Here is a 26983-nt window from a genome sequence, read left to right as displayed (position 1 = left end):
CCACCTGCTGGCAGGCTGACCACCCTGCAGAGGGGCAGAGACTGGCTTTCGCTGCACTGAGCCACAATGTGGACATGGACTTGCCGGCGCTGCAGTGCACACGACACTGATTCCCACCAGGACACCCCATTCACAGCGATGGACGAGCAGCAGTGCGCTCCCACTTCAGAGCCTTGGCTCTGCCACTTCTACTTGGAATGTTCTCGGTTCCCTCCAGGCTTCTAGAAGTATCTGGGCCAGGGCTCATGGCTGGATAAGCACCCAAGGTCCCAAACGAGCTTCCCATCCTCGTTTTACTTTTTGGTGAACTTCTGAGCATTTACTGAGATATGACTTCCATCCCCGGCAAGCGCACAGCTCAAAAAACATTCACCAGCCCCCAGATCACAAAGCCAGCCATGCCCAGCCCCTCCCTGTGCCCTGAGCCCTGAAACCAGTGTTCTGACTTCTGAAGACCCCCTGAGCCTACCATTGAACTTTATACCCACGGAAGAATAACCACCTTCATGTTGTAAAGTAAACGCTTACTGTTGAAAAGATTTTGCACGTATATCTTCCACCCAGCTGCCCCGAATAATGACATTTTGCATTACCATGGCACGTTTGTCAAAAATAAGAAATTTAGGCCGGTGTGGTGGCTCAAGCCTGTAATCCCAGCAATTTGGGAGGTGAAGCAGGAGGTTCAGGTTCACTTGAAGGCAGGAGTTTGAGACCAGCCTGGGCAACATATGTAGGCCCTGTCTCTAGAGAAAAGTAAAAGAAATTAGCCAGGCATGGTGGCATGTGCCTATAGTCCCAGCTAGTCAGGTGGCTGAGGTGGGAAGATTGTCTGAGCCTGAGTTCCAGGAAGCAGTGAGCTATGATCAATCACAGACTGCACACCAGCCTAGGTGACAGAGGGAGACTTTATATTTAAAAAAAAAAAGGAAGTTAATGTGGGTGCAATCCTATTAACTAAATGATAATGTGAACCATTATCTAAGGTTATTAATGTAATTATACAAATATGGTGACATTTATTCAGATTTCACCGTTTTTGCCCAACTTCTCACACCTGTCCCAAGATCCCACCTCGGACTCACCCTGTGCCTTCAGCTCATGTCTCCTCGGCTTCCTCCAGATGGTCCAACCAAACACACACCTGGGCTGAAGGGTAGAGCTGATTGCTCCTGGGCCCCACGCCTCCGCAGCATGTTACTGTACTGAGTACTGCAGACGATGGGAACATAATGGTGGCTATCTGTGTACAAACAGAGAAGGATCCTAAAAATACAGTATAAACAACAAAAATGGTACACCTGGCCAGGTGTGGAGGTTCATGCCTATAATCCCAGCACTCTGGGAAGCCAAGTTGGGATGATCACTTGACCCCAGGAGTTCTAGACTAGTCTGGGCAACATAACAAGACCCCATCTCTACTTTTTTTTTTGAAGACAGTCTTGCTCTGTCACCCAGATTGGAGTGCAGTGGTATAATCTCAGCTCACTGCAACCTCTGCCTCCCAGATTCAAGCAATTCTTCTGCCTCGGCCTCCTGAGTAGCTGAGACTATAGGTGAATGCCACCATGCCTGGCTAATTTTTTGTATTTTTAGTAGAGACAGGGTTTCACTGTGTTAGCCAATATGGTCTCAATCTCCTGACCCTCGTGATCCACCCACCTCAGCCTCCCAAAGTGCTGGGATTACAGGCATGAGCCACCGCACCTGGCCACCCCATTTCTTCTTAAATATCAGTTTTTAGAGATTGTACACCTGTATAGCGCAGCTCCATTGTAACCTTATGGGACCACCATCCTATATGTATTCTGGCATGGACTGAAGTGTCGTTATCTGACATGTGATTGCATAAGTAATCTAGAGATGATTTAAAGTATCCGAGAAGATGTACTTAGCTTATATGCAAATACTGCACCATTTTATATCAGGACTTGAGCATCTGTGGATTTTGATATCTGTGGGAGATGGTGAAACTGATTCCCTACATATATTTCAGGCCCCGGAGAAGGCTCAAATCCCTGCGCCTCAGCCCCAGGTAAACTCTATTACTGAGACGAGTTTGCCTGGTGATAACTTCATATAAATGGAATCACACATTATCTGTTCTTTTTGTTTGTGTGTTTGTTTGTTTGTTTTTAATCTATTATAGGTTTAACTTCTATCACTCATACATGAGGTGTGTGAGATTCATTTGCGTGCGTTGGCGTAATGTCTTCATTTTCTTTGCTATATCGTATTCCAGTCTTGAATGTACCATGGTTTTTAATCTGTTCTTCTGTGATGGATATTTGGGAAGTTTCGAGTTTGAGGCTATTACAAATTGTGCTGCTATGAGGGTTGTTTTACTTGTATTTTAGTGAAGATATAGACACATCTGTGTAAGGTATGTGCGCAGGGAGGACATCGCTAGCTCATGGGAGGCAAACGTCTGGCTTTGGTGAATATTGCCAAATCATTCTAAAGTGTTTGCTCCACTTTACCTGCTCATCCATGAGCCAGAGCATTCCATCAACAGCTTGGGCTGTCTCAGAAAGACCTGGGTCTAATCCCACTCAGCCACTCAGTAGCTGTGTCCCTTTGGGCAAACCATGTAACTTCTCTGAGCCTCAGTGTCCTCATCTGTAAATTGGGCCACTGGCAGTCCTTACCTCGCAGGGCCAATGTGAGGACTAAGTGAGATGAAAGCTGACCCCTGAGTGACCCCACTTCTTTCTCTCTCAGACTCAGCAGGAAGATGCCTTCACTGCCCAATGCAAAGGCCACGGGGAGGACGTGCAGCCCCAGGGCTCCCCAGTCTCAGGAGCATAAGCCCTGGATTTTTGTTTCCAGAAACAGCCACCCCTGGGAGAAGGATGGCTCTCAAGTCCCCAAAGCCTGTGCTCCCACCCCATGAAGGTGGCGTCTTCAGCAGAGGGGAAAGGGCTGCACTGTGCCCCCTCACCCTGGCCACCATCTGCCCTCATGACTCAGAGCCCAGTGAGGTCCCCAAGCAGAGCAGTGCAGGGTCTAGCCCCAGCCCTGGGCTCCAGACATCCTGGCCACCCCACCTGCTCCAACCCTGCCACCTCCATCCTTCAGCCTGTGCTTGTCTCCTCACAGTTCAGGACATTTTAGCTCCTTGCATGTCACCATCGTTATCTCAAGGGGAGTGCAGCACAAGGGCAGGGAACACAGTCTATGGATATGTCTCTGGTGCCTGGGAGATGAGAAGCTCAATACATACTTGCCCAGTGTCTTTGTGCATTTCACTAAGCAGAAGACAGCTTTGGAAATGAGAAGAGACCCTCCTGAGGTGACAGTGCATAGCTGGCATTTCCCAAATATTCTCAGCATGCCAGGCACTGAGCTGGCCCATGGACACGTGAGCTCTGGAACCTGTGGGATGCCAGATTACAGGCGTGAGATACTGCAACTGGTAGGAAGTATTGCTTATTTCTTTATTAGAATTTGTACTTTCTGAGTTTGTGTAATTGGCAGGCATTGCTTTTGTGACTAGAAACAGTAAAGGTATAGAAAAACGTGTAGAAAAAAGCAGAAAACCAAATCACATCTACGATAAAAGCCTCACTTCTAAATAAAATGTGCAGAGAAGAAAAATGGAAAAGAAATGCAGTAGGCTGGGCACGTTGGCTCATGCCTGTCATCCCAGCACTTTCGGAGGCCAAGGCAGGAAGATCGCTTGAGGTCAGGAGTTTGAGACCAGCCTGGCCAACACGGCGATACCTCGTCCCTACTTAAAAAAAAATTATCAGGGTGAGTTGGCAAGCACCTGTAACCCCGGCTATTCACGGGGCTGAAGCAGGAGAATTGCTTGAACCTGGGAGGTGGAGGTTGCAGTGAGCCAAGATCTTGCCACTGCCCTTCAGCCTGGGTGACAGAGCGAGCCTCCATCTCAAAAACCAAAAACAAAAAAACTGTAATAGCTGTTGTCTCTGAGGGCTGGGACATCAGGAGACTTCCCCTTTCTGTCTGATTTTTTATATGCTCGTATCCAGATTTTACTGTATGAAATTCCTTTAGCAGCCTCCTAATTACTCTCCCTGCCTCCTTTCCTGCCTGAGTCTGCCATGCATTGTGGTAGAGAAAGTGGTTGCTCCTAGGAAAAGTCTTTGTTCTCCCAGCCTAGTTAACTTCCACTTACCCATCAGTACTGTCCTAAAGGTCTCCCCAACTTCTTTACGGAAGGCTTCTGCAGTGGACGCTGTGACCTGCCACCCAGATGTCCACTTCAGGACCGGGGCCCTCACTTCCTGACTGCCAGGAGACTTGGAGATGGATGCTCACAGACGATTCTCACTCTGGAAATGTCCTGGCTGACGGAGCCTATACCCACTGCCTAGTCCATTGGAGCAGGGATATGCGGTGGGCAATAAAATCCCAGACCGCTTGCCTCCATTCAGTGCAAATTTGAAGGGTCATCTACCCTCCAGAGCTCCCTGTGGGAATGGCTAAGGCCTTTGTTGCAACTGCACTGCAGTTTCTCCGTCTAGCCAGGCCTGGTAGCTTCAACCTCTCACAGGTGCTGGTCCTCAGGGCACTTCCTAAGGAACTTCTTCAACCAGCAACACCTTCTTGGCCTCCCAGGCCAGAGTGGACTCCTTAATTATATGCTCATCCAGGGCATGTATCTCATTTGTAAATTTCACATCCATTTGTGATATCTGGCCAGTGTCTGCCTGTCCCATCAACTGTAATAGCCACAGGGTGGAAACTCTGATTTTATTCACCACTGCATTCTGCCATGCTGGCATGTGGTTTAGAAATATTTGTAGAGTGAACAAATAACTTTATTAACCATTTAATCTAATCCCTTAGGAGGCCATCAACTTTACTTAGGGCTGCAGAATGTCTCATTATTCATTCAATAAATATTTACAAAGAGAAGCTGGATTCTTACCTCTCAAAACAAAAATAGTTCCAGATGGTTCAAAGATGCTTATATGTAAGAAAATGAAGCCGGGTGTGGTGGCTCACGCCTGTAATCCCACCACTTTAGGAGGCCAAGGCAAAAGGATCACCTGAGGTTGGGGGTTCGAGACCAGCCTGAACAACATGAAGAAACACCATCTCTACTAAAAATACAAAATTAGCTGGGTGTGGTGGCACATGCATGTAATCCCAGCTAGTTGGGAGGCTGAGGCAGATGAATCACTTGAACCCAGGAGGCAGAGGTTGCAGTGAGCTGAGATTGTGCCATTGCACTCCAGCCTGAGCAACAAGAGCAAAACTCCATCAAGAAAGAAGAAAGAAAGAAAGAGAGAGAGAGGATAAATATTTACAAAGAGAAACCGGATTCCTACAGGTTCAGTCCTGCTGAGGGTCAGTCCTGTTTCCTTGTCTCTTCTCTGTCTCCTGTGACATCATCCATGTTCCTGGGTATATAAAGCATCTTCATGTCCCCCTCCCATGTCCTCTCTCCTGCTTGGGCTCCCTCTGAGCACAGACTCAGGGATGTAACTGTGTCCTTGGCATCTTCATCTGATAGGCATCTCATGTGAAAAACTCAACTCTGGCTTTTAGCTACTCCGCCAACCTTCTCCTGTTTCAATCTTCATCTCAGTAAACTGGGCCACCATTCATCCAGTTGCCTAGGCCAGACACCTAGGAGTCTTCTTTTTTAATGTAATTTTAATTTTGGGGGTTTTTTTTTGCGACAAAGTCTCACTCTGTTGTCCGGGTTGGAGTGCCATTGCATGATCTCAGCTCACTGCAACCTCCACTTCCTGGGTTCAAGCAATTCTCGTGCCTCAGCCTCCTGAGTGGCTGGTATTACAGGCATGTGCCACCATGCCTGACTAATTTTTGAATTTTTAGGAGAGACAAGGTTTGCCATGTTGGCCATGGCTGGTCTCAAATTCCCATGATCTGCATAGTGAGACCTTGTCACTCCCCTGCTTAAAACCTTCCAGCTCTCTGCTCTACTCTGCTCCTCTCTACTTGCTAGCTGCTGTTTCAGACCCTGCTAGAGTTAAAACTGTGGTGGGAGGAGGAGTAAGGAGTAGAACAGCTCTTTTTGAGCTGGGTGGCTTGCCACCACCTGAGCCTGGCAGTTAATTAGAGCTTCCTTAAAACCTTGTGGTCTTTACTTAAAAATACAAAAATTATGAAGGGGAGGAAGGCAGCAAATCACACTGCCACATGTGTACCTATGTAACTATCTTGCATGTTCTTCACATGTACCCCAAAACCTAAAATGCAATTTAAAAAAAAGGAAAAAAAATACAAAAATTAGCAAGATGTGGTGGTGTATGCCTATAATTCCAGCTACTCTGGAGGCTAAGGCAGGAGAATCACTTCAACCCGGGACAGGGAGGTTGCAGTGAACAAAGATCATGCCATTGCACTCCAGCCTGGACCAAAAGAGCGGAACTCCATATCAAAAAAAAAAAATGTTTTTCAGTAGTGGTCATCCTCACTTACTTGGATGGAAACTTGGACTAAACTTTTCTGTGCATTCTCAGGCAAAGGAAAGTCCTATGGTCACTTTCAATCATAAAACACTATTAGATTCAATCATATGAATGTGTCCAGCCCAAACTATTAATTAGTGCTTCAGTCTCTACTCAAAGACTTCTCCCTTCCCTGCACACCTAGACCTGTGTCTGGAGCCCCTGTCTTTGAGGAAGGGAAACACACTCTCTCTGTCTCTCTCTGCTCTATTCTGCTCCTCCCTCTACTTGCTAGCTGCTGCTTTGGACCCTGCTAGAGTTTAAATTGTGGTGGGGGAACAAGTAAGGAGTAGAACAGCTTTTGTTGAGCTGAGTGACTTGCCTCCATCTGAGCCTGGCAGTTAATTAGAGCTGACTTTCACCGGCAGGTGCTTTTGTGCATTCTTTGGAGCCCCATGCCCCTGGCTGGGGACCTCTTATCTGAAGCACTCGGGTCCTAAGTGATGCGATGCATCCCTTGGGCAGGCTGCTTCCCTGCCCGAAGGACCCCTCTTCATTGAAAGTCCCCTCCACCCCACATAAACTATTAGCATTGGAGTCCCATCCCTTTCCAAAGGCAGTCCTCTGAGCCAGGACTTTACAATTACATATTGAATGCAACCACTTCTCACATCTCCATGCCTACACTTTGAGTTCAAGCCGGAATCACCTCTTGCCTGGTGTGACAGGCGGAATTCTAACATGGCTTCTCAGATTCCTACCCCCACTGTGCACACTCCCACTCCATGTGAGGGTGGGTGGGATCTGTGGCTGATAGAGGTCCCCCACCTCAGATGATACCCTGACCCCAGCTGACACCTTGACCAAAGTGTTGTGAGACCCGAAGCATAGGTCCCAGTTGGGCCATGTCCAGACTCCTGAGCCATGGAGACTGTGAGATCATAAACATATGTTGCTTTATGCTGCTAAATGTGTGGTGATTTATTATGTGGCAATACAAGAACTGTACATTTGGATTATTGTTATGGTCATCTAATTCTCATCCTGCCCTGCTCTTGCTTTTCTTGAGTTTATTGTCAACTCACGAATGATCCAAATTCAGCAGTCCTCTCCAAGCTCTGCCACAAAAGCCTCCCACCCCCTGGCCTTACCTCAACCCTCATAGCCCTATACCCATCACTCTATTTGTCATACTATCTGAAATTACCTCTGCTCACAAATGTAACTGAAGGGCCAAGACTTGAATTGATGGCAAGCAGAGGAGCTGCCAGATGTAAATCTACCCTCTCAGCAACCCTTCTCCAAGTTTCTAGCTTCTGGCAACGCCACTTCCTCCCATTTGTTTCTCTAGCCCCTGGGGAGGTCACTGCTCCTCCAGTTGCTGATCTCCAAGCTACCTTAGTATCTCCCTTTTTGCTTTTTTCAATTTTTCCATATGCATGCAACCAACTTCCTATATTAAATCCCCTCTGTTTGAAATATCTACTGTTCTGATCCAAGTAGCAAAGACAGAAGAACAAAAGAAAAGAAGGAAATACCTACCGTGGATTCTGTTTGCTTAACCAACTCCTCTTCAGGTCATCTTGACTGAGTCTCGGTTCCTTGAAATCCAAAGGTCTTTGACCGTAACAGAGAGGTGTTGTGACTTGTCTACAGATATTAATACATTGCAGCAGATATTTGAATCCAGGCCAGCCTCCCCAGTACAACACCCTGGGATCATACAGGCAAAAAAAAAAAAAAAAAAAAAAGTGAGGGGGGTGATGTGTAGAATGGATGAATGAACACGGTAACAACAATAAGCACTCTGTCTTCTAACTCCCTGCTCTTGGACAAAAACTGGACTAACCCTTTGCTGCCTGCAGAACTTTAAATCTCCTTTCCTTCAGCAAAACACCCAGAGATCAGGCTCTTGTCCAAACTCCTCTCACATCCTATTCTGCAATTTCCTCTGAATGAAGTGATTGCACTATCCTTTTGCAGGGGAAGATTAGTCTTCTCAGTCGGGTGACAGGAGCCAAATGGGAGGTGAAGCATTCTGCCTTCACTCCACCATCTGTCAACATAACCCCAAGCCACCCTCAGGTTTGTGCCGTCCCCGCTTGGCTTGCTCTGCACAGGGCTGCTGATGCCATGATTGCTTTTCTTTCAGTGTGTGAATACTCACTTTCTGAGTACAGCCCGTATTCCCACTTACTCCTCCTGACTCTTTAGAGGAAGCATCCAATATAATGTGCATTGGCTGGCTGAACCACAGTCCAGGAAGGACTGTGGCAAGGAGGGGCAACCAGAATCAGCATCAGGGCAGTTTTTCACATTCAGGATTCTTTGTTTCTTTTTACTTTGCAGCCGCTTTCCACATGTTATCTTCAGTCTGGAATGTCATAAATATAAGGCCACTGGGATTGAGTTGACTTCAGCAAGACTACCCTTTATTGCTGCAAAAAAAAAAAAAAAAAAAAAAAACTGACGATTTCAACACACATCTCTTTGGAACCTCAGAAGTAACATAAATACGATCAGGGAATAGGGTCCAATAATCCAAGCTGAACACCTCCCTTTGGATCCCCTCAGAAGAGAAGGGTGCAGGGGAGGAGAGTGGCCTACCCCTGCCCACAACACCTGCACAATCTCATTTATGTATTTCCCAATAAAGGTGAAATGAACGTTATGGTCCATGGTAATCACGTCTTTTCAAGTCATTTTACACAACTGACATGACAAGAACCAGGAGAGTCAGGAAATGCAATCCCTTCTGACGTCTGCACAGAAGATTAACCACCTCAAAGAAATTAGGAAAGTGTCTTCATAACAGTGACTTGAAGACACTGCTATTCTGTATGTTAATGAAAAATCCATTGATGTTTGGCATTTATCAAATGTCAAAAATTAAATTTAGCTGTCCTGTGATTTTAATTAGTGTTAACCCAGTTAAGCCAGCAGGTAGCTGCCATGATTCAAGCAGACACCTTCATCTGCATATCTTTTCTTGGCTAACGTGCAGAGAAAGGTGTGAGTGGTATGTAAGAATTTCATGAGAAGGCAGTGTTTGAACTGGTCTTTGAAGGAATTTGACAACTGTTCAAAGGAGAGACGCTCATTCCAGAAAGAATGAACAGAACATGCAAAGGGGTGGAGGTTTAAAAGAACAAGCCACATTCCCAGAATAGCAAATAGTCCAGTTTGCCTGGAGAGTGGTGAGGAGATGAGAAGGGAGAAGCAGGCAGGGGCTTGGTGGTGGAGGGTCTCAAAGTCAGAGTTGAAATCATCTTATGGAAATTGGGAGTTATTAAAAGCTTTGGGGAAAAATGTGACATGATCATATCTGGGTTTTAGAAAGAACTCGGAGCAGTGGGCAGAAGGAAGGATGGAAGTGTGGGTAGAAGGATTCAGGAGATATTTCAGGGGTTTCTTGTAGGCTCTGTACCTTTATTTGAAACATCATAAGGTCAGAGAGAACAAAGTGAGCTCCTGTGACATTTCTGTTAAAGATGTGAAAAGTATGATCAGATCACTAGATCACTGTGGTATGAATAAAGCTAAGGGTTTATGACAGTTTGACAATACATGCAGAAGCAGATTTCACGCTTCTGTGATCTTTGGTAAAATCGAAGGCATAGCATTAGCACCCAGAGCAATAAAGGGTGATGCTAATGAGGGTAAGATAATGGAACTCAGTCTTCACAGAGCCTCCTAAACCCCAGTGGGGAAGAAAGATCTTGAGGAGTGGGATGTAGAGGGAGGATGTGTGTAGGAAAAGTTAGTGGACAGTTTGCATATCTACCTGTAAGTAAAAGCATAGCATCTTTGAACAGAATGCAGATTCTGGAGTCAGACAATATGTGTGGTAGTTTTAAATGGGTCCATGTATTTTTTTCAACACTTCTCCCTTAAAAAGGCAGCCTAAATCCCTTCCCCTTGAATGTAGGCTGTATACATATGAATGAATGAATGAATGAATGAATGAATGAATGAATACAATACTCATTCATGTATTGTATGAAGAACTGATGAAGAACTGATGGTGTGTAACTTTCAGAACAAGGTCATAAGTGACATTATAGCCTCTTTGTTGCTATCTCTCTTATATTACTCACTCCAGAGGAAGCCAGCTGCCATGTCACAAGGACACTCAAGCAACCCCGTGGTAAGGAACTGAAGCCCTCCTTCCAACAGCCAGCGGGGAATGGAGGCTTACAGCCAATAGCCATGTGAGTGAACCATCTGAGAAGCAGATCCTATAGCCCTAGTCAAGCCTTCAGATGACTGCAGCCCCAGCCAACCAACCTCTTGATTGAAACCTCATGAAAGGCCCTCAGCCACAACCAAGCTAAGCCCTGAGTTCCTGGCCCACAGAAACTACAAGGTAACATGTTTGTTGTCTTAAGCTGCTAATTTTTGGGCAACAGATAACTAATACATTTGAGTTCATATCCAGCCTCCAACATATATAAATGAGTTTAAACTTCAGTTTTCTAAACTGTGAAATAAGGATAATGGAACACATATCCCAGAGTTGGTGTGAGGATTATGTGAGGCAAGATACTAATAAAGTGGCCCCCTGACCTGCCAGGTATTGCTGATGGTCAAAACACCTGTCCACTTATAATCACAGTAAATAACTGTCAAGTGCAGCCAACCATTGGCACCTAGTTTGACCCAAAAAGAATGAGTGCAGCTTTGGAAGTATGAACTGGATATCAAAAGTGTCATCATGGCCAGGCATGGTGGCTCACGCCTGTAATCCCAGCACTTTGGGAGGCTGAGGCAGGTGGATCACCTGAGGTCTGGAGTTTGAGACCAGCCTGGCCAACATGGTGAAACCCCATCTCTACCAAAAATATAAAAAATTAGCCAGGCATGGTGATGGGCACCTGTAATCCCAGCTACTCAGGAGGCTGAGGCAGGAGAATCGCTTGAACCCAGTGGGCAGAGGTTGCAGCAAGCCAAGATCATGCCATTGCAATCCAGCCTGGGCAATAAGAGCGAAACTTCATCTCCAAAAAGAAAAAAAAATGTCATTGTTACCAGGGTCCCCCATTGGCCTCCAGGCTGACTATGGTTGACTGGAATTCTGGGAAAATGTTGTAAAAACAGAGGTCTTCATGACTTTGTTGACTTCAGAGTTACCACCACTATCATGGAAGGAAGTAACATGTTGATTCAAGACCAATATTTCAAAAGGAATACATTTTGAAAGAGTTTTGTATGTAAATTCTCTTGCAGTTTCCTTCCAGTTTAATCTCTTTGCAACCACCAAAACAACCAATATCCCATAAGTAGATATGGAGAGCATCTATCTGGAATTTTATCTAGTGGCTTTATCTTCTTGTGACCTCTTGGGAGCATACCTCTGAGTGCTAGGACTGGAATGTGGGCACACCTGATATCTTGGCTCCAGGCCTCCTGAATGACTGAGAAACACGAACATTACTTAAATCCTAATAATATAATCTCAGGATTGACACAACTTCACATCTGGCATTTGCACCATGGAGTATGCTTTTAAAGGGGGAATATTCAAAGGGAATTGGCAAGAAAATGCAGGTTTATTTCTTTCTCTATAACTGATCTAATCAACTTCACCATCCTCCATCCCTCTGGCTAACAAAGGGCTGGAGGTAGGGGAGAGGGAGAAGGGCAAACCTTAAACTTTCCAATCAATAGTATTGTGGTCTCTGACAGCTTGATGGTCTCTTCCGAATAACTCAGTCCCTTTCTGATACAATCTTTGTCTCTCAGGTTTCTTGCCACTACCTTTGCTTCTCTTTGAGATGGTGTCTGAGTGTCTGGGGGCTCCTGAGCCCTTGTGCTGAGAAAATAAGGGGACTTCTGTCACAGAATGGGCAGCCACACTGTCTGATCCATTGGAGGGGGTCATGTTTACCTCTTTGGAGTCCAGAGTTCAAGCCATGCACACTCTGGGCCTTCATCCTCATGTCATGCATTGGTGTGTCCTCTATACCACCTGAGCTTCTGGCTTCCTGAACAGCACACACAGTCCATGGGAGCCCAGGGCATCTCCCCAGGCTTATCTATCAGGCCTCACTCACAGCCAAAGCTGTACGCTCCTTTCTAGTCTACAATGGCCTGTCTCTGAGCCAGAGGCTGGGCTATGTCTTCAGAACTAGATCACCCCTCTGACTGCGCCCAGGGGAATGGTCCACCCCCTTCATCTTTTTAAGCTCTCCAATCTCTGTGAATCTTTCTTCAGCATTGCCAGTTTAGGTGCATGTGCCTGGAAGGGCACAAAGACTCTGGCATTTGATCTTCTTGCTTCCGCTCCATCCCTCGCCTCTCCACCCTTCTCCAAGATGGAAGGGATGAGCTTTAGCTTCTTTTCTCATTGGCAAAGACTTCCCCTATACTAAATCCTCTTCTTCCTGGGCACTAGCCTGATTAAAGAAGAAGAACCCCTTCTATATTACCAAAGAAACTCTATGTGTTGACCCACCAGGCCTGGCTCTCTTAATACACAAACTCTGAAACAACTCAAACTAGAAATTACTGTATTCATTCATTTTCATGCTGCTAATAAAGACATATTCGAGACTAGGTCATTTATAAAGGAGAAAGGTTTAATGGACGCACAGTTCCACATGGCTGGGAAGGCCTCACAATCATGGCAGAAGGCAAGGAGGAGCAAGTCACATCTTACATGGATGGCAGCAGGCAAAGAGAGCCTGTGCAGAGGAACTCCTCTTTTTAAAACCATCAGATCTTGTGAGACTTATTCACTGTCATGAGAACAGCATGGAAAGACTTGCCCCCATGATTCAATTACCTCCCACAGGGCCCCTCCCACAACATGTGGGAATTCACAATGAGATTTGCATGGGAATGCAGCCAATGCATATCACAATATTATCCCTATTACACAAATTCTGGAATAAATCATCCATTTGGGAGGCTAAGACCTGCATGTTTCCTGACCTGGAGAGAGCTGGCTGTGCTATGGAAACATGGATCTGGTAAGACTCACGATCATTTGAATATCAGTAAGAGAAAAATGTGTGGAAGGCCAGTACATAACTCTCATGTGCCTAACCTTTGTTTTTAGTACCTCCAAAATAAGAACATGAACCCACATGTTCTGATATAAGAGAGTGAACTTTCAAATAGTGATTTTTTTTTTTCTTTCTTTCTTTTTTTTTTTGATAGAGTCTCGCTCTGTTGCCAGGCTGGAGTTCAATAGCCACAATCTTAGCTCACTGCAACCTCCACCTCCTGAGTTGAAGTGACTCTCCTGCCTCAGTATCCTGAGTAGCTCGGATTACAGGCATGCACCACCAACTCCCAGCTAATGTTTTGTATTTTTAGTAGAGATGGGATTTCACCAAGTTGGCCAGGATGGTCTTGATCTCTTGGCCTCCCAAAGTGCTGGGGTTACAGGTGTGAGCCACGGTGCCCAGCATCAAATAGTGGTTTCTAATAAGACAGAGTAGCAATCCCCAAAGCCTTTCCCCGTGCACACTGTGAACATCCCCCATACCTGCTCACACACACACATGGCCATAGCCTTCAGAATGGCCAGCATAGCACTTCCATCCTTCCTTTGGCAATAAGCAGTGACTTTCTGCAGGCAGAACAACAACTCTGCTTCTCAGTTCAAACAACATAAAGGGCACTGTCTCAGAGACAAGAGGGAAGAGACTGCTGTTAACCCCAAATGCCCATGAGGTGTCCTTGCTCATCTCCACTCCCCAATAGCGCCTTCATTGCCATGCCATTTGTGACACCAGTCAGACATGCAACTTGAGCAGCAATCAACCCCAGTCTTTCTTGTATGCAGTCCAGCAGGTGGCTGGGGGCACAGCCTCTCTCTACACTTTGGAAGAGCAATGGGGTATCTTGTTTAGACTGAACGATGGCTGAGTAGCAAGGGATTGTCTTGAATGTCAGCCTCTTGTACCCAGAAACCATCAAACCAAGCCACAATGAAACCAGGTCAGATGCAACACTGAGGACTAAGGCTAGTACCTCACAACCTCTGAGCCTCTTTCCTGCCTGTGCTTCAGACGGACCCAGGGTGCCTGGGCAGCAATAGCCACAAAGAGAACCTTGTTTATTCCAGGAATGTGATGAGAGGGTGACCTGGGATGGCAGCCAAGCAGCTGGAACCCTCCGTATGGCTCATAAGTTTAATTTCCTGTGGGAGCAGAGGTTCTTTTAGTCAAAGGTAATTAATCTCTTCTTGAAGTGACAGGTGGTTGGAACAATTTCTTTTACTTTCAGCAAACCCACACAAGGTACAACAAGCCTCATGCACAGAAGGAAGGAATTAGTCAAATGCAACAATTGGGACCTGATTTCTTAGCTGCCAAACAGGAATGAGGAAAAGAGACTTGGGCTTTTTTGAAGAGTCTCTTTTATGTTTCCAATAAATGTATCTCAAATCAAGTTTATTGTTTTCAGTTGCACGTGACAGAAAATCCATTATAAACTCATTGAGACAAAAAAGAAAATTGATTGCCATATAACCAAAGAATCTGAAGCGAGCATCAGGTATGGGCTGATCAAGGGTTTGAATTATGTGACCAGCAACTTCTCCATCTCTCTTCATGTCTTTGTTTTTCTCTCTGTGTGGATTCCTTTCTCACTTGAGCACTTCCCTTGTGGCTGAAAAACGACCACCAGAAGCTCCTGGGGCCATATGCTTCTAGGCTGAAATCCAGTGGGCAGAGGGAAATGCGTCCACGTCTTCGTCCTGATATTCACTGCAAAATCATGATGTTCTCTCTGATGGGACAAGCGTCAGTCAGGAGACATCCATGAGCCAATCATGAAGGCCCAGATAATGCAGCATAGGAATTGGCATTAGGCTGGGTTGTATTCTCCATCCTGGCTCACAACAGAGACCAAGGGAGGGACAACCCATAAACAGAATTGAAACTGTTGCCAGGAGACCAGACAAGGGGGTGTGTGGGTACTGAAGAGGAAAACAACCATTATCCTCTACAATTACTAACATGTAATGAGCTCCAGCTGTGTGCAGAGGGCTTTCCATGCCACCTCTCATTTATCCTTTCAACAGCACTGTTCCTGTTTTATAGATAACACAACCAAGAGTCAACACAACTAAAGGACCTGCCCACATGTCAGCCATGAGTGCCAAAGGCAGGATTGGAAACGTGGATCCTAAGTCTGCGCTTCTCACACTCACAGCCTCCATGCAGGGTTCTCGAGTACAGTCACAGAGACTGCTGGGGAGGCCCTGAGCTATTACCCACCCACAATTCGATCACCCTGTGGCAATGCCTTCCTCTGACACTGTGATTATCTGACAATAAATTTGTGCTTGTTTGTTGAATATGTTTTGTCTGGATTTTCTGTCACTGGAAATGGAAAGAACCTTAATGGACAAAGCAGTCACTGTTAGTACAGCTTGTCAATTTTCAGAAAGTGAACTTTTCCTGACTCCCTTAAGAACTCAGCTTCTGCAAAGAGCAAACAGTCCATCTATCCCCAGTATCTCAACGCGACCAGATGTGGACACATCAGCAAATTCAAACTCTTCTTCAGAAATAATCGTTCCTTTCCCAAGTGAATCACTTCCAGCCCCATCTGGAACTCCTTACCACAAATCACAGTCAAGACTTGCTGTGGATTTCAGCTGTTTCTCCACTGAATCGGGAAGCTTCTTATCTTATCTGAACCAGATACAGCCCCTTCAGGGAGCCATCAGGCCTCACAAGGCAGGACATCTTCTGCAAAGAACACCCAAAGCTGAGTGCCCCAAAGCATCTGTCTTCATGATGAGCTGACAGAGGGAAATCAATGCAGGAACCAAGATAAGCCAAGGTGAGCGACGGGAGCGGCGGGTGACAGCTGGCAGTGCTGTTTCAAATGTCCGAAATGTATGTTGTCAAAGCCAAGGAGAGAGACTCAAACCCGAATTCAGCTGTTTCACCTGTGTCTGAAACATGAGAGACCTGTCCTGGAGCTTCTCTTGGCTGTTCTTCCTGTCCCTTCAGAGGTCAAACTTCCCCGGATGGCTCCTTCCCCACCCAGCATCCAGCACAGCTGCCCTTTGCAGGTGTTTAGAGGGAGAGCAATGCTTTCCACTTGTTTCTGTTGTGCTCTGATAAACACATTTCCCCCTTTGAACTCATTATCTGCCCTCACCACCTGACCTCCCTCCACCTCCATTATAGTTTTTATTTTTTGGTTAATGGCTTTAAGCAGGCTAAAAATACCAACATTTTGGTTTCCCCCTTCATCTGATCGGTATCTAAACCAGTGGTTTGCAGCCTTAGTGACACATGAAATTCACCTGTAAGGTTTGTTTTTAATACAAATGCCTGCCCCACCCCCTTCATCTCTGGCAGGATAAACTTTTTCAACTATGACCAGCTCAGAACACTCTTCTAAATGTATGAAACAACCCACACCCTCACTATGTGGGAGGTACTCTGATATTTTCCGCACTACTCTCTCTCTCTCTTTGTTATGCTGATCATGATCTGCTAAGAGCTCAGGCAGATCGGAAAAAAAACTTATCTGAGAAATGAATTCGTGTCATTCTCTCTGGATTTCTCTCTATCCCAGTTTCAGTCCCATAATCCTTTCCTTTTCTCTCTCTCTCTCTTTTTTTTTTTTTTCCTTGTGCAATTCTGTCTTAGAGACTTTTTTTTTTTTTGGCCGGGCAGAATACAGAAACTGCCTGAAGTCAAAGGTTTTTCCAGACTTTTGTAAAATCCTCAACTGTTTGATGAGGTTATGCTTGATATTTCTGAGAGGGACAGAAAGAATGGCTTTGGGAAGTGACAAGAGGTTTGGGGCTGGTTTCTACCAGACTAGAAATGGGGATTCTAGAGTAGCTGGGAACTGTGTCCCTTGTGTTAGGCATGTCCTGGGGAGGATTCCTCCTCCCCTGCTCCTCCTCCTGCATGGATAAATATTTTATGCAGTTTCTGGTTACCTTTTAGAAATTAAGACATCAAATCCTTTCTGAATCAAGTGAAAGTCAGCTTCATTCTAAAGATTCGTTTTAAATATTGGAAAATTCCCCCAAGAAAGGCACTTTTAGCCACCAAGGAAAACAATATAGTGGTTCATCAAAAAATTAAAAACGGAATTACCATATAATCCACCAATTCCCCTTCTGGATATGTGTCCAAGAGCACTGATAGTGAGGTCTCGAGGAGGTATTTGCACACCATGTTCATTGTGACGTTATTCACAACAGCCAAGAAGTGGAAGCAATCCAGGTGTCCACTGACACCTGAATGGCTAAACTAAGATATATGCATAGGCCTGGCATGGTGGCTCACGCCTGTAATCCCAGCACTTTGGGAGGCTGAGGCAGGCAGATCATGAGGTCAAGAGATGAGACTAGCCTGACCAACATGGAGAAAGCCTGTCTCTACTAAAAATACAAAATTAGCCACATGTGGTGGCAGGCACCAGAAATTCCAGCTATTCAGTAGGCTGAGGCAGGAGAATTGCTTGGGAGGCGGAGGTTGCAGTGAGCCGAGATTGTGCCATTGCACTCCAGCCTGGGCAACAAGAGTAAAACTCCACCTAAAAATTTAAAAAAAAAAGGTAAAAAAGATCATGGAGGAGCTGCATATAAATAACCACTTAGTGGTTGGCCAAAAACATAATACCTCCCTCCCTTCTTTAAAAGATGACTATCCAGTGCTGTGTCCAGCTTTAAAGTACAGGATCTGGCCGGGCACAGTGGCTCATACCTATAATCCCAGGCAGAGGTGGGTAGATCACTTGAAGTTAGGAGTTTGAGACCAGCCTGGCCAACATGGCAAAACCCCATCTCTACTAAAAATACAAAAATTCGCCAGGCATGGTAGCAGGCATGTGTAGTCCCAGGTACTTGGGAGGCTGAGGCAGGAGAATCACTTGCACCTGAGTGGCAGATGTTGCAGTGAGCCAAGATTGTGCCGCAGCACTCCAGCCTAGGCGACAGAGTGAGACTCTGTCTCAAAAATAAAAAATAAAATAAAGTCTAGGATATCTGGAAAATGTCCCTTTTTCCTCAGGTTTTATCATAATCCTTCTGTTTTTATCATCCTCTTTCTCTGAACACAATAGGAAATTTAACTACTATTTACATACCCTACAGATATTAATAAGAAAAGATACTTCTTAAAATTTTAACAGAAAACAAATAAAAATACAAGTGAAGGCCATAGCCTTCATTTCTGCCTTTCATCACATGACAAAGCTCATATTTATTACTTTCTCGCCTATGCTAATTCTTCCTAATTCCCCTTGCTTGTGTGCCTTTCTTGACCAGGGTTCTTCACCTGGTAAATAAATACAAATATTGCATCCTTCAATGTATTCTCCTTTGCTGATCGGCCTGTAGCACCCGTTAACTTTTATTCCTGGGTATAGTGGGAGAAAGGGATTTTTTCCATTTGAGCTTCATCTGCAGAGCAAAATCCCTGAATCTCTCATTCCACAGAGCAATCAACATAGGAGACACTAAATTCCCCTCTAATGATGACCAGGGGATAATCTTGGGTTCTAATTTGATGGAATTTGATTGTGATTCTTGGTGGAGGCATTTCTCCCTCAGGAACTAAAATGTATCAATACATGATGGAAGTGAAGGCATATGATGAAAGAGGACCCTTGGTGGGGACACCCCTTCTCCACTATATATTGGTGTTGGTTCGGAACATAGTTCACATCCTGCAAGACAGCATCCCAAGGCTATGAGCTATCATCTCCAGCCAGGACTGTCACTCTAGGTGATTTTTCAGTAGACAATTCACATCTTTTTAGAGGCAGCTTCTTGTTGAAAATGGAGTACAATATAAAACCAGTGAAACTCACTGGCCTCAGTCCATGCCCCTCTCCCCATCTTCTGTTGTAATATAACTCTTTAAATGGAAGGTGATCTTGTGCAAGATGCTATGTGCTATAAAAGCCATTCACTAAGTTCATAACTGGTGGTCATGGCCAAGGCATGGAGGCAGAGAATAACAAGCCCAAATTGCAAATTGGTGTGTATTCTGGGGAGGTCTTATTGCAGTCCCTTCCACAGTGAAAACTGCCACCATGAGGCTGGCTGATCCCCTCAGAATACAGTATAGAGCCCAGACATTGGGGCTCCCAGATCTGCCATCTGTGGATCCACTTCTCCGTGCCTACAATTTTCTTTCATCTTTTAAATGGGAATGATAATAGAATCTACTAAGGATGAAATGAGTTGAATGAACAAGGCCAGGCACTAGTGGATTTTGAAGGCATTGTATACCATTATTATCATCATACCAGACATTTTCTGTGGGTCTCCCACACTTCTGCAGGCCTTCTGAGGAGAGACATTGACAGCTTTTGTACCATACTATCTTTCCAAGGCTGCTTGTATCGCAAACAGAAGATATAGCCTCTCCCTCCTGGGAAGAGGGGAAGATTTGATCACTGTTCAGGCTAATAAAAAGAATGTTTCCCTCTGAGGCAAAGGATGAAGCAGGTTTGCTTGCAGCTCAGTACAAAACATTGGAGTTTCCTAAGCTTGAGTTCCTTCACTGAGACACAAACCTACTACATATGCAGCATCCACCTGGGCCATTTTGCATCACCCCAGGGAACTTGAGGCTAAGGACAGCTGACGAAAGCATGAAGCTCTTCCTGTCTGCTGTGCCTGCTGTGAGTAATAGTCTTTTTTTTCTCTGATCCAGGAGTCTCATGTCTTCTGCCAGCATTCATGAAACTGTAACAGACTAAATAGATAGCTTGCAAGGAAAGATCTCAGACCTTTCAGAGTTCTTTAGAACAAGAAGCATCAAGTTTGTTGCTATTGCTGGGAAATCAGAATCAATAGCAATGACTTCCAGAACAAGCTTGACCCACACTGTTGAACCCATTCACAGGCTCAATGCAGGCCTTCATGGATACCTTATCCAAGACCTATTTGAGAAGTTTTGTTTCCATATATAGCACTTCTTATATATATGTGTGCACTTCATATATATGTAATGTGATGTGATGTGATGATGTGATGTGATGTGATGTGATGTGATGTGATGTGATGTGATGTGATGTGATGATGTGATGTGATGTGATGATGTGATGTGATGTGATGTGATGTGATGATGTGATGTGATGTGATGATGTGATGTGATGTGATGATGTGATGTGATGTGGTGATGTGATGTGATGTGAGGATGTGATGTGATGATGTAGTGTGATATGATGATGTGATGTGATGTGATGTTAAGTTTCAGAAAACGTAACTTCATGGCTAAATCAATCAATAACCCCTAAACAGCTCAGATTACATGGTTATCTACCTTTCCTGATTAGATATTCAGCATCCACTTTATAAAAGAATTGTCCATTTCACAAAAGAAGTTTAATTACTTGCTAATGCTCCAACATTTAAGGAGCTGCACTGTGATTTTTCCAATCAGGGCTTATCCACGGCACTGTAGAGTATCCCAAAAGGCCAAATAACAAAGTATTTAATAACTTAACTGTAGCTTGGAACAGCTGGAGAACAGTTAGGGAGATTAATGCCTCTCCATCCCCACCCCACCCCAAAGATAGCCACATTCTAATCCCCAGAACCTGTGAATAAGTTAGCTACACGCCAAAGGGGAATTAAGGAAACAGATGGAATTAAGGTTGCTAATCAGCTGACCTTAAAGTAGGAAGATTATCCAGGTGAGCCCAATACAATCACAAGGGTCCTTACACATGGAAGAAGGCAAAAGAAGAGGCAGGGTGATGATGTAATGTGATGTGATGTGATGTGATGTGATGTGATGTGATGTGATGTGATGTGATGTGATGTGATGATGTGATGATGTGATGTGACGTGATGATGTGATGTGATGTGATGTGATGATGTGATGTGATGTGATGTGGTGATGTGATGTGATGTGATGATGTGATGTGGTGATGTGATGTGATGTGATGTGATGATGTGATGTGATGTGATGTGATGTGATGTGATGTGATGTGATGTGATGTGATGATGTGATGGGATGTGATGATGTGATGTGATGTGATGTGATGTGATGTGATGTGATGTGATGTGATGATGTGATGTGATGTGATGTGGTGATGTGATGTGATGTGATGATGTGATGATGTGATGTGATGTGATGTGATGTGATGTGATGTGATGTGATGTGATGATGATGTGATGTGATGTGATGTGATGTGATGTGATGTGATGTGATGTGATGTGATGTGATGTGATGTAGATTCAACTGGTTATTGCTGGCTTTGATGATGGATGGGAGCCACAGACCAAGGAATATGGGAAGTTTCCAGGACTGGAAAAGGGCAAGAAAACAGATTCTCACCTACAGCCCTCAGAAAGGAAACTTGATTTTAGCCCCTTGAGATTTCTGACCTACAGAGCCGTGTGATAACAAATATGTGTTGCTTTAAGCCAATGAGTTTACGGTAATTCGAAATAGCGACTACAGAAAACTAATGCAAGAACTTCTCATGTTCTGGGGTCTATTCAAAGCTGGTAGTAAAGACCAACGAACAGGTCAAGACAGGACAGTCAATGTGGGTGTGATGACGTCTCCAGACCCTCAAAGATTTGCTCCTCCTGTTAGTGGAAACCATCTGAAATCCTTTCCTTCACATGAAGTCTAGTGAGACATGATAATTCAGCAACAGCAATATCCATCCCTGAGTTTGGTTTTTGCAATCTCAACCCTGTGGCTCCAAGTGGAATAAGATTCTTTTACTATAGTTAACTGATTTTCCATTACCGGTTGTCAGTTAACGTGTGTGTGTGTGTGTGTGTGTGAAGCCATAGAAGCTACTCTAGCTTAAGCCAAAAAAGGAATCTATTGGAAAGAAGCTGTGTGGCTAATAGACAGAGGCAGAGTTAAACCATAAGGCATCTGTAGGGACAGGAGCTACTTCCATTCCTTTGAACAACAAATCCCTCCACTTCTCCTTCGCACTCACCACACAGGCCTATTTTGAAGATCAAATCAGAGCCTGGAGTGGAGAGAAAGGTGTCAGAGATGGTGAAACCCTGTGCACCAGGGTTTTTCTTGTTACCACCTTCATTCAGACCTTTCATTAAAAGTTAGTTCTGATCGAGATCATCCTGGTCAACATGGTGAAACTCCATCTCTACTAAAAATACAAAAAATGAGCTGGGCATGGTGGCGCGTGCCTGTAATCCCAGCTACTCAGGAGGCTGAGGCAGGAGAATTGCTTGAACCCAGGAGGCGGAGGTTGCGGTGAGCCGAGATCACGCCATTGCACTCCAGCCTGGGTAACAAGAGCGGAACTCCGTCTCAAAAAAAAAAAAAAAAGTTGGTTCAAGCATTGTGTAAGACAGTGTGGTTATTCCTCAGAGTTCTAGAATCACAAATACCATTTGACTCAGCAATCCCATTACTAGGTATATACCGAAAGGATTATAAGTCATTCTACTATAAAGACACATGACATGTATGTTTATTGCAGCACTATTTACAATGGCAAGGATTTGGAACCAACCCAAATGCCCATCAATGATAGACTGGATAAAGAAAATGTGACACATATACACCATGGAATACTATGCAGCCATAGAAAAGAATGAGTTCATGTCCTTTGCAGGCGCATGGATGAAGCTGGAAGCCATCATTCTCAGCAAACTAACAAAGGAAGAGAAAACCAAACACCACACATTCTCACTTATAAATGGGAGTTGAAAAATGAGAAGACATGGACACAGGGAGAGGAAAATCACACTAGGGCCTTTCAGGGGGTGGGCCAAGTGGAGGGAGAGGATTAGGGCAAGCACCTAATGCATCTAGGGTTTAAATCCTAGATGATGGGTTGATAGGTCCACCATGGCCCATGTATACCTATGTAACAAACCTGCACATTCTGCACACATACGCCAGAACTCAAAGTAAAATTTAAAAAAAAAAGTTGACATGGGAGTATCCTTGTGGATAGACCGTGGGAATTCAAATGGAGGCTCACAGCTCACATTTTCCAAGAAGCCCCGCCAAACTCAGATGCCTTCTTTTCTCTGCCGGCACCCTCCCCACTGCTACCCCAAACCCCCAAAAGAGCCACACCGCAGACTTCCCTAGTGCCCTGGACCTTTGATCTAGTGATCAGAAAACTATTTATTCCATCCCAGCATTCTTCAAACTGGTAGACTAAGACACAGAGTGGGTTAAGGCCCCAAGGTATGATTGGCCCCCGAGGCAGCCATCAGTATATTCCAAGGAGGTCACCAAGAGAAACTGAGGCAGCATAGACATGAATGAGAAACACCAGATTTGCTACCTTATTACAACTTCTTCCAGCACACTGCTCAGCCAGCTGTTGAGGATTTCAATAAGCCTGCTCTGCGCTGAGCTCTACATCTAAGGCTGTAACAACTCTGTGAGGTACTAGGTCCATATCAGAGACGGTAACTGTTTCTGAGAGAAGGCACTTTCCCAAACACACACTGCTTGCAAATGTCAGAGCTGGAATTTGAACCCTCACCATGCTAGTCCTGAGGGTACAGGACACCTCACCCACCAGGGCACTATTTCTTTGCACAGTTCCCCCCCCAGCCTGTGGCTTTCACTAACACCCTCCTCTCTCCTGGGACTGAGCACTCCCAGCCCAGGTGTCAGTCCCCCTAGGAGAGGCAATTGCAGCTGTTGTTAATTAGCAGGTATTTCACATCAAGGAGTCACTAATGCACCTGAAGTAGCTTGACAGCAAATAAAGTACTGAAACCCTGGCAGGACCAGCCTCCCCATGAGGCTGAAGCATCCTTGCCTGCCATCCCACTGATCTCGTAGCAGGCCAGGACTTTCTTATCTTTGCCCTTTCTAGCCACTGAGACATGCAGGGAAAAGGTGGGAAAAAAATGCCTATATCTGGCCAGGCGAGGTAGCTCACACCTGTAATCCCAGTACTTTGTGGGGGCCAAGGCAGGTAGATTACAAGGTCAGGAGTTCAAGACCAGCCTGATCAAGATGGTAAAACCCTGTCTACTAAAAATACAAAAAATAAAAAATAAATAGCCGGGTGTGGTGACGGGCACCTGTAATCCCAGCTACTCTGGAGGCTGAGGCAGAGAATTGCTTGAACCCAAGAGGTGGAGGTTGCAGTGAGCCAAGATCATACCACTGCACTCCAGCCTGGGTGACAGAGTGAGACTCCATCTCAAAAAAAACAAAAAGAAGTCCATCTCTCTCTGTCCTCTGGCCTCTGACATTCATCTTCTTTGCCCGAGGCAGGTCTGCAAAGTCAAAGGCTAATTCTACAGGGGATAAATCCTTACATGTGAATTGGCCCCAGCTTTAGGCTGAGCCACAACCCCGGCACCACAAAACTCAATTTGTGCCTCCTAATATTCACATAACAAAGACAGGATTATCTTTTTCCTATTTTCCCTGCTCCTCCCTTTGGTGGGCTAGTTCAATGGTGTAAGAGGCAGCTCAAAGGCATAAGGGGAGCTTTCCCGAGCTCAAAGCTCCCACCTGCAGGTAACCCCAGCCCAAGAGAACCTTGCTTTCCCTCCTGACTCCTCTGGGCCTCATAGCCCTCTTCTCTGAATGCCAGGGAACCATGCCCAGTGGCAACCAAGGAGCACCAGACAGCTGCTGGTTACCTCATCCCCCACAGAAAGTGTGCAGATTCTCCCCAACACACAAAAAGAAAGTGAAGGAATTTTCTCTGACGTTTCTGAGTGCCTAAACCCCCTAAGGTCTTCTTCATCATCTGGGGATATCTAGAGATTTGATGTCCCATTGAAAATATATCTTAAGGCTGGGCACAGAGGCTCATGCCTGTAATCCTAGCACTTTGGGAGGCTGAAGTGGGCAGATCACTCGAGCTCAGGAGTTCAAAACCAACTTGGCCAGTATGGTGAAACCCCATCTCTACTAAATATCTAAAAATATAAAAACAGCCAAGTGTGGTGGCACATGCCGTGATCCTAGCTACTTGGGATTGGGTGGCTGAGGCAGGAGAATTGCTTGAACCTGGGAGGCAGAGGTTGCAGTGAGCAAAGATTGCGCCATTGTACTTCAACCTGGGCAACAAGAGAGAAACTCCATTTCAACAATAACAACAAAAAAAGGTTAATATGATCAATTTTATGTTTTGTATATTTGAACACAAATAAAAATACATTTCCTGCATAAATTTTATGAAAAGCCACAGCTATCAAGTGGCAGGGATGAGCACAGAAACCCTGAGACTAGGGAATCATTTTTGGATGGGCAGAGGAGACCAGAGCAATGGGAGAACGCCAGGTCAGGAGTCAGGTCCTGGGCAGTGGTCTGAGCCCTGCCAGCTGGCCCACATACCATCCTGGGCCTGTCTTTTTCATTCACTGGTTTTTCTGGGCTCTAAAACCAAATCAACAAATGGCTTCAGATTCTCTGATTCTGAGTGTGTCTCTGGTCACAGACCACCATTAAAGATGCCAAGAGCAGGCTCACACAGGGAAGTGTAAACTCTCTCATTCCTGGCCCAGCATCAGATAGAGAGAATGAGCTACTAATTCAGACAGAGGCACCAGGTGCCAAGAGGCACCCTCAGTACTCCCCGCCTGCAGAGACAATAATGGTTTATGACTCTGAACTCACCGGAAGGTTAGCTGGGTCAAAGCAGCAACTTGAGCGTTTGTTTAGATGTCTGTCCAAGAATCTCTCAACTTGCTGCTGGAAGATAATGAGTTCTGAGCCACGCAAGAGTCAAGCGCTCTGTGAATTTGACACAATCTGCTCTTTGATGAGAAATCCATGCATATGAATCACTAAAAAGAGGGAGGGAAGGAAAAACATCATTCGCTTGGAAAATGTTTACTGAGCACTACTGTGTGCTAGACACTGTTCTGGGCACTGGGGATAAGAAACAGGGGTAAACAGAAGAGACACGTCTCTGCCTCAAAGAGTTTGCATTTTACTGGTGGATCCCCCAAACATGAATGAAAGAGTCAGGGAGGAAAATAACACAAGGCCAGAGGGTGAAGAGTATCGGGAGTGCCGCTCAGAAAAGGCTCACGCCTGAAATCCCAGCACTTTGGGAGGCCAAGGCAGGCGGATCAAGACCAGGAGTTCAAGACCAGCCTGGCCAACATGGTGAAACTCTATCTCAACTAAAAAAACAAAATTAGCTGGACATGATGGTAGGTGCCTGTAATCCCAGCACAATGGGAAGCTGAGGCTGGTGGATCACTTGAGGCCAGGAGTTCGAGACTAGCCTGGATCACATGGCAAAATCCTGTCTCTACTAAAAAATACAAAAATTAGCCAGGAGTGGTGGTGTGTGCCTGTAATCCCAGCTATTCGGGAGGCTGAGGCAGGAGATTCACTTAAACCCTGGAGGTGGGGGTTGCAGTGAGCCACTCCAGATTGCACCACTGCACTCTAGTCTGAGCTACAGAGTGAGACTCCATCTCAGACCCAAAAAAAAAAAAGGCAATCAGGAAGGTCTCTGCCTGCATGCTGATGTTCATTGCAGTGCTCATTAAAGTAGCAAAGACATGGAATCAACCCAGTTGCCCATTGAAGTGGACTGGATATAGAAAATGTGGTACATATACACCATGGAATGCTACACAGCCATGAAAAAGAATGAAATCATGTCCTCTGCAGCAACATGGATGCAACTGGAGGCTGTTATCCTAAGTGAATTAA

General features: G+C 45.2%; 1 long non-coding RNA gene across 2 annotated transcripts in view; it reads right to left on the bottom strand.

The window, feature by feature from the left end:
* The window catches only part of LOC118153821 (uncharacterized), a 138236-nt gene extending 112185 nt beyond the window's left edge, over window positions 1-26051 (bottom strand). For both annotated transcript variants that reach the window (XR_008481616.2, XR_013536398.1), the window contains exons 1-5: window positions 25931-26051; window positions 8554-8824; window positions 7929-8099; window positions 3221-3372; window positions 1083-1240 (exon numbers count right to left, since the gene is read on the bottom strand). This is a non-coding gene — a long non-coding RNA (uncharacterized LOC118153821). The remainder of the gene's footprint in view (window positions 1-1082; window positions 1241-3220; window positions 3373-7928; window positions 8100-8553; window positions 8825-25930) is intronic.
* Between the last annotated feature and the right edge of the window lie 932 nt (window positions 26052-26983).

This window comes from Callithrix jacchus, chromosome 5, assembly GCF_049354715.1.
Source record: "Callithrix jacchus isolate 240 chromosome 5, calJac240_pri, whole genome shotgun sequence".
Classification (NCBI taxonomy): Eukaryota; Metazoa; Chordata; class Mammalia; order Primates; family Cebidae; genus Callithrix; species Callithrix jacchus.
Note: the sequence above shows the minus strand (reverse complement) of the source record. Positions and strands in the feature narration are given on the sequence as shown.